Genomic DNA, 15,196 nt, shown 5'->3' with positions numbered 1-15,196 from the left:
CACACACATATATATATAAACTTAAGAATTTGTATACACACACACACACACACAGAGAGAGAGAGAGAGATCAAAAGAATCACTGCTACAGAGTGTTTGTGCTTAGAACCTGTTTCTAATATAACAAAAATAGAGAAGACTGGGTATGGGGAAGAAAAGCAAGAGGAATGAGGAGCAATTGCATAAAGAGAAGAGAAGGCCAATCTGGAGAATCACATTACGGGAGACCTAGATGGAATTTGGAATCACATTCCCCATCTATCCCAAAGTCCTATTCTCTACACAAGTTGCCAATTTAACAGATCTGGATTCTTGTAAACCACCCTGTAAGAGTAGGGGCCTTAACGACACTAGTGCAAATGGTAACATGAAGGGAGAGACTGCCACACTAATTGATTTGGATCCTGTAAGAACCACTGGAGAATTTCTTAGTGAGTGGTTGTGATGCTGGAACCATAGATACCAGTACATAAAAAGCTTTTATCATCATTGAAGAGATAAGAAATGCACCTCTGCCTGTCTTATAGAATGGATGCCTGGCCCTAAGGGATCTTAACTCTCAAACCTAGTCTTGATACTTCTTTTTATAGTGAGCTGACCAAGCAGTGCCATATTTAAAATGCTGCTCTAGAGAGATTTACTTAGCAGGTCTTCATCATTATATTATTTTCACAGTGCTTGTACACTCAACAGTTTAGGACTCAGGAAGTTAATGGGTGGAGGGCATTCCTTGCATAAAATTCTGTGTTCAACATTAACATGATAAAATGTATTCACTGGTACTTATACATATATACTGTAGAATAAATAATTCCCTGACACCAAAGGTGAGCATGGAAGATTCAACATGCATCTACTCTTATGCCATCACATACTTTGTGCTATCTTATACATTTCGAAAATAGCTAATCTACAAATGTGAAGACTATGATTCACCTAAAGAGATTATATCACAATAAACTGGATTATGCTCATTTCTATTAAATTCATGTTTAACACTGCTAATATTAACTGCATAATAATTCTAAATACAAACTACATGCTGATTCTTCGTGTTTTGTATATTTATAATTTTTATATTATAGCACTTTTTAAGAATGCATTGATTTTGTATTTTATAGTCATAATCAAAATGAAATAGAAAAATAACCCCCTGCCTCGCCCTTCCGGCAGCTCCTGCAGCCGTAGCCCGGGCCGTGCGCCCGTCCCTTGGTGCTGCTCAGCGTGTGCACCGGGTCCCTGGGGTCCTAGAGATGGCTTGGCCTCCTGCGGCCTCGCAGGTCCTGCCCCTGTGGCTGTGGCGCGCTGCACACCGAAGGAGACTGTTGATATCCTGAATGATGAAACTGAGGAGGAGAGGAAAATCCAGAAGCATAAAACCCTCCCTGAGATGTCTGGAGGATGGGAGCGGCAGTTAAATGGGACAGAAGCTAAATTAGTGGGAAAAGCTGCCGGGGAAAGATCGCTGTCACTTTCAACATTAACAACAGCATCCCACGGACACTTGATGGTAAGGAGGAACCCTCGAAAAGGGGCAGCAAGTTGGAGAACAGGAGCGTGAATTGGCATCACCTCCCAATTTTGTGGTTCAAGTTATAAAGAATGGTGGCAAGAAGGCCCTTGTGCTGGACTGAAACTACCCAGAGGATGAGGGTGGGCCAGAAGAGGAGGTTGAGAGTGACCTTTTCTCTATCAGGGAAGTAACTTTCAGTCCAATGGGGAGTCTCAATGAAAGGACACTAATTTTATACTCAACACAGATTTCCGGGACTCGGCCTTATATGACCATCTAATGGATTTCCTTGTGAATGGAGGGGTGGTCAACCCTTTTGCCCATAAGCTAATGGAGCTCAGCACAGCCCTGGAGGAGCAGGAGTACATGACTTTTCTTGAAGACCTCAGAAGTTCTGTCAAGAGCCAGTAGAACGGACAGACACTGAAAGCCATAGTTTTATGGCAGGCTTTGGCCGATGAACAAATCCTACCCTGAAGCCAGACACATGTGCTTTAAAATGATTGTCATCTTAATACCACTGGGAAAAATAGCAAATTTAAATTCTTTCTTTTGTGCTCCCATTTATTATCATTTATTTTTTCTGTACAAATCTATTATTTCTAGATTTTTATATAACACGAGAGACAATAAAATGGGTTTGTCTCCTCAAAAACAAAAAGAAAAATAAATGTGTCTGAAATTTTGTGGCAAAATTGCAAATAATTAATTCACCAACTCGAATGCTTTCTCTATTAAGCATGGTAGGTATATCTTCAATATATTCACATGTAGAACTATGCCAGTAGGTATATATTTATATATGCGTATGTGCTATAAAATCATTCTTCGAATAAAAAAATCAGGTAATAATAATATAATAAGCCTATAAAATAATGATGCTTACAATCTTTAATGTAGCAAAAAATCCTGGAAAATTTAGGACATATGTGTGTATTTTGTGTGTGTGTATGTGTGTGTGTCTGTGTGTGTAAACTGAATCTGATTTGTAGAGAAAGTTGAGCTAGTCTTAATGTATCTTTTCTTTCTAGTAGGAGCAAGCAAGGTGAGAGGGTTGATAACGTACTCAATCGCTGAGTAGTTGAAGGCATTCCTTTTTTTCCTCTTCTATCTTTTCCCTTTGTATTTATTGTGTGGTAAGTTAATAAAACTTTGCTATAATCAATGGTAAAGAATAGAGAAAAAATATATAACTTGCTCACTGAATTTTTTGCTAAAAATTATGCTCACAGAATTAACATCTAAGTTTTTGGTTGAAATTAAGCTTTCTTAATATTTATTATTGCAATGTCCTTACTTGTGTTTTTTTTCAATTAATAGATGTCACACCACACAACTGAATATACTATGTAATAATAATACAAATAACAATAGCAACTATACTCTTCATTCTACATGGTTAGGAAGACACAGGCATTACATGCTTATTTTCAATTTCAGCCATTAAATATCCAGGAACTGGAAATGTTATTAAGCTAAATAGAGGTTTTGACTGAAATTAGACACATATATTAACAAGCATGTAACATTAATTAATATAACAGAAAGCCAGGATTAACTGAAGGCTAAACTCTTCCACATCCTGTTTAATCTATTTGCTACCTTCAAAAGAACTTGAGAAATACATGATCAATTTACTTTTATCCTTCATAAATAGTTTAATGTAGGGTTGACTGTTAAGCAGGAAGATATGCATTCGACCCCATCATGAATCTGAATCAGTAAAATACTCTCAGAATACCTTTCTCGATGAAGCAAATTAATTTCTCCAGGACAGCAGGTAATTTAGTTAATATCTTTTCTGCCTTTGCACACAACACTCTGCTCTCTTGAAACATTTGCATTTACCTTGCAGAAGGAAATAGCTCATCTCCAAAAACCTTTACTCAACAGATTCATCATGCATTCATACACCAGATCCATCTTAGTTTTGGATTTATACATCCTCAAAAACAATTATTTATGCCATATATTTCCAAACTTTCTGAATATTTCATATACTTTTGGCTCAAAACACCTTAGCAATTATCAGAATGAATCCATTATTGTACTATAAATAGGCAGAGATTCACTTTATTTTCAAATTTAATGAACTGTATATTATACTTAGCTGTCAAATTTCCATTTTAGGAAACTCAATAGGGAAACCAGAAGATGCCATTAACGTACTTTAAAGAGTAAAAACAAAAATTAGTATAAAATGCTCTCCTGACATTGATTCCACATAAAAGACTTTAAAAGAAAATAAGCAGCAGAATATGTTCTAACAGGAGACATAAATTGTTATTTGTTTTACTTAACACAGCTCTGCAATCCACCAGTTTATGAAGAAGTACAGTTATACTCTCAATACCAGAGTTTGATGTCATTGATTAAATAATACGCCTGTTAACATGTAAATCAGCAGTAGTTTAAGCAACACTATAATAAACAGATTACTATGAGCACATTAGGTAAGCAGTACCATTAAAGTTCCTAAGGGTCTCTAAATATTGTAATTTGGGGAAAAATGTAAATGATAGTTCACTGGTTTTTATACAATATTTTCTGCTTTATGCAACAGGAAAAAAGAAAGAATCTTATAACAAACTACTTGTGAACATAATATATTGGAAAGTATATTGTTAGAAATTTTTACCCAAAAGATTTTATTTTTAAACTCTTTGGTTGATACACATACATTGCACATCAACATTATAGAGAAACACAAGAGACAAGTGGAAGGAACTTGTTGAAAAATAAAGCTTGAGAACTTCTTACAAATCAAAGTAAGTTTCAGATTGTGACATTTCATTGTAAATGGCACTAAAACATTAAGAATTCTGTTGTAACACTATTGCTTTGTCCTCCAACTAAATGACATCATATATAAAAGCTTTAAACAAAGTAGTTCCAGGAAATAAGTATTTCTCTCTGACTAGACAAGTTTAAAGATTTCTGAGTTCTAACTTCATCTCTAAGAAGATTTTACTATCCAGCGTTGCATTTGACTATCTGCAATTTGCAAATGGTATATAACCTATATTTTCACTAATGTATTGAAGGAAAGAGGATAGATACACTTTTGTTCCTAGCTATAACGCTATGATTATTTCTATGCTTTCCTAAAATATAAACCTCTCAGTAACTTTCAGCTTTCCTATGCTTTTTACATATTAAATCAAATGACACTTCTTTTTGCGTTGTTTCAAAGCAGCTTTTTAATTTTATGTTACGTCAAAAATCACATTATGAAACAAGACTAGGGTACAGGTAGTATGTGTGGTAGAGTGAGGGGGAAAGACTGGAACTCCAGCGAATAAGAGTGTGGAAAAGAAATGTCAGATACAGGAGAGTGGAAAAAGAGGTGTGAGACTGAATTTTCTCAGGCAGGTTTTAAGGACTCAATTCATCCAGGAAATCTGAGCATCATATGCCTCCCAGAATTGTCTGCTTAAAGAAGATAATCTGGGACATTTGTCTCTGGGCTCCCAATCTCATTTCGTTCTTGTGGGGAAGGAGGTAAGCTATGAACTCAGTTCTACCACCTAACTGCACTTCTCCCTTTGTTTAGTCAAGAACCTGTGGCAGAGAGCAGAAAAATGGACATCACACACTCAAATTGTTATGCTGAAAACAGGTTTGCCTAGAGATGGGATGCTGAAAAATTAAAGGATCTGCCACACATAGCCCCACTTTTCATAGTAGTCTGTAAATAAGAACAGACAACACCATCATCTCTTGCTGCCCCCCATCCCTTAATTAAATATGCCTCACGCATTATTTAAGACATATCATGAAATCAGGGTTTCACATGAAAGAGGTCTTACCATCTAACCTTAGAAAAATCTCATTTTATTTTTACTTTGTGCATAAGAGGAAGAGAGACAGAGAGAGTGACTGAGATTAATAGGAAGTATTGTACTTTCTAGAAAACGGTTTTAAATATGAATTAAAACTTTTTTTTAAAATTTTATTTATTTTATTTATTTATGTATTTGTTTTTGAGACGGAGTCTCGCTGTGTCACCTGGGCTGGAGTTCAATGGCTCGATCTTGGCTCACTGCAACCTCTACTTCCCAGGTTCAAGCAATTCTCCTGCCTCAGCCTCCTGAGTAGCTGGGACTACAGGCGCCATGCCACCATGCCCAGCTAATTTTTGTATTTTTGGTAGAGATGAGGTTTCACCATGTTGGCCAGGATGGTCTTGATCTCTTGATCTCATGATTCGCCAGCCTTGGCCTCCCAAAGTGCTAGGATTACAGGCATGAGTGAATTAAAACTTTAAATTATAAAGTCGGCTTTAGGAGGGGAATTTCTGACATTTCTAAAAGAGAAAGGAAAGCACATTTTTTGTTGTTGTTGTTTTAGAGATTCAAGACAAATATTTCTTCTGCCCATTAATTAATTATCTCTTTGACCTATTCAAATACTTCAAGACTATTCATAAGAAAGGATGTTTTTAACAGTTCATATCACCATAAGTCTAATCAAATGTTTTGCAAATAATTATGAGAGATTCATGTTTAACTTCTATTTTTTTCTGTATTGTTATATCAAATATTTATACATAATGTCAAGGAAACCACATGAAAGACATGGGTTATTTATATGTAAGTGTTCACTGTTTAATATGCCTGGTAAATTAAATATAAAGACTGAAGTTGATTTAGACTGAAAGGAGTCTTGCTAATTTTTCAAAACATTTTCAAAATTACTAAGTACTACTGTAGCATAATGTTATGAAAACATAAATGCTTTCAGTGGGTAAAGTGGAAGTATATTTTAATGTCATTATGAATAAAGCTTATGTGAACATTCTAATACATATTCTAGATATTTATTTAGTTCTGTTGAGAATTTACCTATGAGTGAAATGCTGAGGTCATGAAATGAGCACAGGATCAATTTTCGCAGATGGTGACTCCTCTAGTTTGAATGTTTGTTTTCTCCAGAACTCATGTTGACATTTAATTGCCATTGTAACAGTATATTAGCAGGTGGGATGTTTAAGAGGTGATTAGGCCATGAGAGATCCACCCTCAGAAATGGATTAATGTCATGATAAAAAGTGCTTTCAGGAGTGAGCTGACAAAAGTTTTTATATGGGTGTAACTTTTCAACTCATTTGAGTGGCTATTAAAGGGTGTAAATGCTGGATCATTTCATAAGAGCATTTCATTTTGTAGAAAACTGCCAACATGTCTTCCAAAGTAGCTGCACCATTTTCAATCCCAGCAGCAATGAGTGAGTCTTCCTGTTGATCCACATCCTCAACAGCTTTTGGTGTTCTCAATGTTTTTGATTTGGTGTGAGATATTTTTGATGGTATTTTAAATTATACATAATTTCATTTTCTAGTAGTTGCTATTACTGTAATACAAATCATTTGATTTTTGTATTTGGCCTTTTGCCTAGCAACCCTACGAAATTCACTGCTTAATTCTGTTAATTTACCTGTTGAATTAAACTTCATATACAATTCTCATAGTCAGAATGTTTCTACCCCTCACCCCCAAATTCATACATTGAAATCTAATCCTCAATGCAATGGTATTAAGAAGTGAGGCTTTTGGGAGATAATCAGGTCATGAAAGCTCCACCCTCATGCATGAAATTAGTGCCTTTATAAAAGAGCACAAGGGAGCTTGATTATCATTCTGTCATGTGAGGACACAGCTACAAGTTGCCATTAAGGAAGCACAGAGCAAGTCCTCACCAGGGAAATTGGCTGGCATTTTGATCTTGGACTTCCCAGTTTCCAGAACTGTAAGCAATAAATTTCTGTTGTTTACAAAGTACCCAGTCTAAGGTATTAATGTATTTTGCTATAGCAGCCTGACTGGATAAAGACAACAGTGATGACACTTGTGCCTAAGTTTTATTTTTTCATTTGTTTTTTAAAATCATTTTCCCACCTGATTTTTAGAACTACCAGGACTATGTTAGATAGAAACAGTGATACAGTATATGTTTATCATGTTCAATCTCAGAAAACAAGCTTTCAATATAGTACTAGTCAATATAAAGTTTTTTTTGTTTTTTGTTTTTTCGAGACTGAGTTTCACTCTTGTTGCCCAGGCTGGAGTGCAATGGCGCGATCTTAGCTCACTGTAACCTCCACCTCCTGGGTTCAAGTGATTCTCCTGCCTCAGCCTCCTGAGTAGCTGGGATTACAGGCACGCACCACCACTTCTGGCTATTTTTTTTTTTTGTATGTTTAGTAGAGATGGGGTTTCTTCATGTTGGTCCAGTTGGTCTTGAACTCCCGACCTCAGGTGATCCACCAGCCTCGGCCTCCCAAAGTGCTGGGATTACAGGCGTTTAAGCCACCATGCCCAGCCCAATATGAAGTTTTTGATATGCTATTTGTAGAAATTCTTCATCAAATTGAAGAATTAGGATTTTTTTTAGTGTGCTAAGAGAATTTTCATACACAGATGTTGAATATTATCAAATTTTTTACATTATTTCACACCTAATAAAAATCATTAGATGATTTTGTGTTCTATATTGCTAATATATATATAGTAGTTCTCCTAAAAATTGCTAAATTCAACCTAGCCATAACGTAAACCTTTCCATTATATATTATCTTCTTACATATTATCTTCTTACATATACTGACTTCCAATTGTTAATTTTGCTTAAAATATTTGATTTTATATTCATGACAGAATGAATTCATATTCATTTATATTCATGAAGATAATATTCATAAAAGAGATAAGTTTACTTTCTACTGTTTTTGTAACGTTTTAGTATTAGTAATATGCTAGCCTCATACAATTTCTTGAAAATGTTCCCTTTTCTCTATTCTCTAAAACAGTTTCTATAAAATTGACATTAGTTCTTCCTTAAGATATTATAGCAATTGACAATTAACTTTTTAAGACAATAGTATAAATTATTGAATCAATAAATTTTCTGAATATAGGACTATTTACATTTCTATATCTTCCTGAATTCACTTGGAAAATCCTGTTTTTCAAAAAGTTGATCTATTTCATATAACTTAAAAGTTATTGACATAAAATTGTTTTCCTCTGATAACTGTTTCATGTTCTAACTGATAAAAGAATTTCTTTTCTTCATTTTTACTAAGTATAACTCATAGCTTTTATTTTTTAAGTATAACAACATTCCTAGAGATATGAGCATTTTATTCATCTTTTAAAAAACAACTTTTAGCCTTGTTTGGTTTCTCTTTTATATGATTTATTGCTAAATCATTGGTTTTTTTGCTCATACCTTTACTATTTCCTTTTTTGCTACTTTTGTGTGTGTAGGTGTGAGAGGTGTATTACTCCTTAAGGTATTGATTGTCAGTCTCTATTTCTAATAAGTGCATTTTTGTTAGAAACTTTTCCATAAGAATTGCTGATTTGCATCTACAAGTTTCTATCATATATTCATTATAACTCATGACCAAAATAAATTCAAATTTAGATTTAGATTTCTTCTTTAAATCATAGGTTATAATATTCATATATAAGTGTATTCCTAAATGTCTAAAGGCATGTGGTTTTAGTTTTATTATTATTTATTATTTCTAGTTTAATTCTACTGTGCAGAGAAAACACACTCAATAATGTTATTATTTAAAATTTTGTTAAGATTTGACTTGTGGGTATTGGTTTTAAATTTTGGTCAGATATTTTCCATTTTGTTGAATGTTTCATGTGAAATTAAAAATAAAATATTCTACTGTTGCTCTTATGTTTTATATATGAAAATACGATTCGGTTTTTCAAATATATTTTCAGCTCTCTTATTCCCCTACTGATTTTATAGTTTAATTTTTCTATCATTTACTAAGAGAGGGGTTTTTAAAATCTGCAATATAATTATGGATTTGTCACTTCCATTAGAGCCATCATTTTTTGTGTATAGAGTATATAAAAATGTAATATTTTTTCTTCTTGAATGTTAGCACTTATCATTATAAAATATTATTCTTATGTCTAGTAATAAATCTTTTCTAGTATTTTATTTTATGTTATATTCATTAGCTGTGTTATTCTTTTAGTTTGTGCTAACATGGTAAATCTTTTTATCATCATTATACTTTGAATGCTGGGTATGCTTATAGTTAAAATGCATATCTTGTAAGCATTATTTAATTGTTATTGCCATTGTTTTTCTCAGTGAGAGGATTGGTGTAATAATGTAATATTCCCTGCTCATCACGTTCAGAACCAGAAGTGTCTCAAAGTCTATTTATATAGTCATCTTATATGGTCCAATTTCAGTTTCTATCACATTATGTGGCACATATAATTCTTCAACAAATAGTAGTTTAATGAAACATTGTAGAAACGACTTTAATAATTGTGATCTTTCAAAACTACATGTAAATGACAAACATGCAAAATTCTAAATTTATGATTATTTCTAAGAACTATCTGAAGTGTATAGTGAATTCATTTAAATAAATAATTTTGAAACCCTTAACTATTGGCTGTTATAGAGAATCTGATCACAGGGCAGAAAAAATTAATAATTATAATATGTAGAAATAAGTACACTTACAGATATAGCAAAGAATCCTCTGTCACTCCTGAAGAGGAACATTTTTAATCACACTGCACCAGAGAGTTTGAGAAAGCTTCCTTGAGGTCAAACCTTGCTTAAGACCTAAAGGCAAATTAAAAATTCAAGTAAAGAATAAGGAAAAGGTCATTCTAGACAAGAGGAATGCCACGTGTGAAGGCCCAGAGGTGTGAAAGTAAATCTAACACATGACAAAAGTGCATGCAAAGGTAACTAAATGCTTGGAGCATAATTGATCCCATTAAATATTAGTCAAATAAAGAAATGATAGAAGTATAAACCTTTGACATTTATTAATTCCATAGTAATCAGTCCTTCATATGAATAGCCTCAAAAATGGCTCTGATAAGTTATGAAAGCTACCAGGATATTGAGAAAGATAAGAGTCATGGAGGAATACAATATGAGAATGAGAAAGACTATTATGCTTTCTTCAAAATATTTACTCCTACTCTTTGGAGCTGTATACTGCAATTAGATCAATCATTCTTCTGCTAAATACATGAAGTATTTTCTTACATAAAGTGGACACTTTTTAAAAAGTCTAACATTTATTTGAGAGTATGTACAGTAAGATGTTTATATTTATTAGTAATAAAAATGGTTTTAATTACAAATTTCATTTACTTTTCTGAAATGGAAATATTTGTGTGTTTTTTATACATGCAATGCAGATAAAAAGGTTTTTCCCTGCAGAGAATGTTTTTCACTTAAGATTAATACACAGTCATGTGTCACTTAACAATGGGGATATATTCTGAGAAATGCATCATTAAATGCTTTTGTAGCTTTGTAATATCATACAGTATACTTTCACAAACCTAGACGGTACAGCCTACAACACACCTAGACTATATGCTATAGCCCATTGCTCCTAGACTACAAACCTGTACAGCATGTTACTGTACTGAAAACTTTAGGCTAATGTAACACAACAGTATTTGTGTATCTAAAAATATCTAAAAATGGATGGGCGCGGTGGCTCACACCTGTAATCCCACCATTTTGGGAGGCCGAGGCAGGTGGATCAACTGAGGTCGGGAGTTCGAGACCAGCCTGGCCAACATGGTGAAACCCTGTCTCTACTAAAAATACAAAAAATTAGTCGGGCATGGTGGCGTGCACCTGTAATCCCAGCTACTCAGGAGGCTGACGTCGGAGAATCTCTTGAACCTGGGAGGTGGAGGTTGCAGTGAGCTAAGATCGTGCCATTGCACTCCAGCTTGGGCAACAAGAGCGAAACTCCACCCTCCCCCCCAAAAAAAAATCTAAACATAAAAATGATACAGTAAAAATGTAGTGTAAATGGTAAAAAAATAATAGAAATAATAATATATCTGTTTAGGACACTTACCATGAATAAAGCTTGCAAGACTGGAGCTTGGAGGACTTGTTCTGCATGAGTCAATGAGTGAGTCTGAGTGAAGATAAAGGCCTAGAACATTAGTGTACACTACAGTAGACTTTATAAACATTGCACACTTGGGCTACACTGAAATTATTTTATAAAATTTCTTTCTTCAATAATAAATTAATGTTAATTTACTGTAACTTTTTTTTACTTTACGTACATTTCATTTTTCAAGCTTTTAATTCATAATAACCTTTAGCTTACAACACAAATGCATTGTACAACGGTGCAAAAATATTTTCTTTCTTCATATCCTTACTCTATAAGCTTTTTGCTATGTTTAATTTTTACTTTTTAAAGCTATTTTGTTAAAAATTACGACACATACACACATTAGCTTAGGCCTACCCAAGGTAAGGCTCATCAATATCACTGCCTTCCATCTCCAAATCTTGTTCCACTAGAAGTCTGCAGGGTTCATAATAGGCAGGCTGCTGTCATCTCCTGTAACAATGAGTTCTTCTAAAATGCCACCTAAACAACCTGCCTGAGGCTATTTTACAGTTAATTTTTTTATAAGTAGGAAGAGTACACTCTAAAAGAAAGATACAATGTCTAGTATAGTAAACACATAAAGCAGTAACACAGTTTATTATTCAGTATTATGTACTGTATATAATTGTATCTTATACAGTTAGTATGCAGCACGTTAATTTACACCAGCATCACCACAGACCCCTGAATAATGCATTGCGCTATGATGTTACAATCTCTACAAAGTCATTAAGCCATAGAAATGTTTTTGCTCCTTTTCAATCTTATGAGACCACCACCCTATAGGTGGTCCATTGTTGACCAAAATGTCCTTAGGAAGCACATGACTGTATATAGTGTAAATCCATTTTTATGTTTTTGGCATATAGATGTCCAAGTGTTCTTGAAAGATTTATTAAAAACACTACATTTTTTTCACTGTATTGTCTATGCATGTTTGTGAAAAATAAGTTAAATAAGTTATCTAAAACTTGCAAAACTGAGCACAAGATTTGTGTTGTAGTTAACGGTATTGTATCAATGCCAATTTTGTATATCTAAAGATCGTTAAACATAGGAAAAACACAGTATAAACACGGTATTAAAAACTTGTGGGACCACCGTCATGCACACAGTCCACCATTGACCGAAACATCCCTAGGTGGCATCTGATTAGGCCATTTCTCTGTTCACAATGCCTGCCAAAGAGTAGGCACTTATTAAATTGTACTTAAATAGATGCAAATGTACCACAAGGGAATGGTCAAACTCATCACTTTGTCAAGAATGTTTAGGTTACATAGTCTGCATCAAGAAGAAGGTATTATTCATTTAAGTGTACTGCATGTAAGATTGAAAAATTAAAATTCCTCAGACCTTATCAACAGCATCGGACTACTGAATATAAAGTTTACTTAACATCTTATTATGTTTTCGCTGGCACAATATAGACAATAAATTGTTGTAAATAAATATGATGTTTTGAAGAAACATAATATCTAAAGAAGGAAATGCCTGTTCAGTTTTCAAAAGCAGCATGCAGGAACTTAAAGACCAAGAATGAGAAACGGAACCTGGTAACTGTCAGCTTAAGCTTGTGATTCAAAACTAGCTTTAAAGAGTTAGAATTGCCTTGTAAGTACAGCACGGGGTGTCTAAGGAATAATAAAAAAGAAGTGAGTTTAATTGCCAATATGTTACAAATGGGTATCATTTTACTTCTTTAAAGTGTTGCCTTATTTTAACACCCTTTTCTAATTAAAAGGCACGTTTTAAGAGCTTAACTGTTGATCGTGCTTCACCCTTTTACTTTAAATTATTGATATGCACAGGCCTGAAAATACATTGCTCAGGGCACATGATGCCCCAAATGAATTCAATGGCTAATTTTCTAGGATAAGGACCACTGTACAGATCCATAAAAATCAAAAAAGTGGAACGCTGCAGACTTTTAACTGTCACCAGTTGTCCAGACTCAGACTATGCTTCATAGGCAAAGAAGTACTAAGTCACACAAATCAGACGCTTTCTTAAATGGCCCTGTGGTACTTTGCCCTATTTTGTACTACAGTATTTTGTAGGCTATATACTGAATTTCTTGTCTGATATCTTGAATTCTTAAATTAAAATTACACAAAATGTATATATGTCATAAAAGGAAGAGATAATAGTCATGGAGATTTTATTATGCAATTAGGAGCTATAAAATTAAAGAATTGGAATGATGATTAGTGAATTTTGTTCATCTAAGTCTTTAACATCCAGCGGTGTATTATTTTGTGCTACAAATTACCTTGATATTGCTAAATCTATGATCAGAGGTATACCTAAGAGAAAATTATTGTTCCTTTGAAAATGGGAGTCTATTAGATTATTGCTTTTGTCTTTCAAAGACATATGCATTTCATTTTTTAAATAGCTTAGATTTTAACTTTTTAAACTCCAGATAAAGGATTTAGATATTTTCATATATTTCAGTGTTAAGAAATAATTATAATGTAAATATATTATTATTAAAATAATGTTAATATGTTAAACGATACTTTCATTTTTTAAAGCATTTGAAGTACCATTTTCTTCTTCCTATGGTTGGATTTTAAATAACTAAATCAAAAAAATTAATCATCCTACCATTCCTTCAGTTTCATAGCTACTAATTGCCTAATAAAACCTCTATGGCTCTTATCTCCTCGTTTTAGGACATAAAAACATTCTATGTAATTTTAATTTTTTTATGGGTTCAAAATATCAGACAAAAAATTTTAAAAAATGAAAAAAACTTAATTTTTGCTTAAGATAATCAGCTAAATTTTAAAAATAATATTTGTATTTTAGACTTTTTTTTGACTAAAAGCCCATCGATGTTCTAAAACCCTTGAAGTTAGTATTCAAAGTGTGCAGAGTATCCGTAGACAGAGAAGCAGTCTAATCATGTAGACCTCAAACACCGATAGGAAAACCAATTTTCTCCGCTCTTCTTGCATTGCTGGCTTTATTATTGCAATAATGAAATAAAGGATTTGGGCTTCCAGAGTAAGGCTTAATAAATAACAATAAAAATGTTTTTAAATGGACAGTGAGTAAATTACAGATTGGCAAGTTAAATAAATGTATGAGACATTTTTCATTCTCAATTGAACAGTATATCTCTGTCCTGCAAATAATATTTAAATAACGTTCTTATAAAACCCTCAGGTAGTTGATGAGAGAGTGAAATATTTTCAGAACATTTCTAATGAGAGTAGAAACTGAGAACAAAGAAAATCATTTGAAGTGTCACTTTGAGGAACTCACTTTAGAGTTTTGCTTTTATTTTTCTTTTGCTTGTAAAAGAAAGATATTGAAAAAAATCTATGCTCATTCTATTCAATGTGCGAGTAGCACAAATCATCAACTTAATTTTAGATCATGAATTGGTTAAGATTTTCTATCTATGGAAGGATTCCATAGGTAGTGGTTTAAGAAGAAACAATACCTAAAAATCTCAATTAATTATGTGTAACCCTTATCCATTGTGATAGCTAATATGTATTAACATTTATTTATGGCACAGGCATTGTGCTAGGTATTTTCTTGAATTTCTCCTTTGGGCTTCAAGAAACCCATTAAATAAGAATTAAGTTATTCTTATGATACTGACAATGAAACTGAACTGTGGAGAGCCTAAGTAACTATGTCAAAGCAAGCAGTTGAAAACGTATGAGCTCGAATCGGAAACTATGTCTGCTTCCAAAATCAAGGTCTTATTTTTAAACTACACAACTTCT

General features: G+C 33.4%; 1 pseudogene; it reads left to right on the top strand.

Annotated features, from left to right (window-relative positions):
• Window positions 1-232: 232 nt before the first annotated feature.
• Window positions 233-2,069, top strand: LOC100608232 (complement component 1 Q subcomponent-binding protein, mitochondrial-like; annotated as a pseudogene).
• Window positions 2,070-15,196: the final 13,127 nt, after the last annotated feature.

This window comes from Pan troglodytes, chromosome 22, assembly GCF_028858775.2.
Source record: "Pan troglodytes isolate AG18354 chromosome 22, NHGRI_mPanTro3-v2.0_pri, whole genome shotgun sequence".
Taxonomy (NCBI): domain Eukaryota; kingdom Metazoa; phylum Chordata; class Mammalia; order Primates; family Hominidae; genus Pan; species Pan troglodytes.
This window is presented reverse-complemented; position numbering and strand designations above follow the sequence as displayed.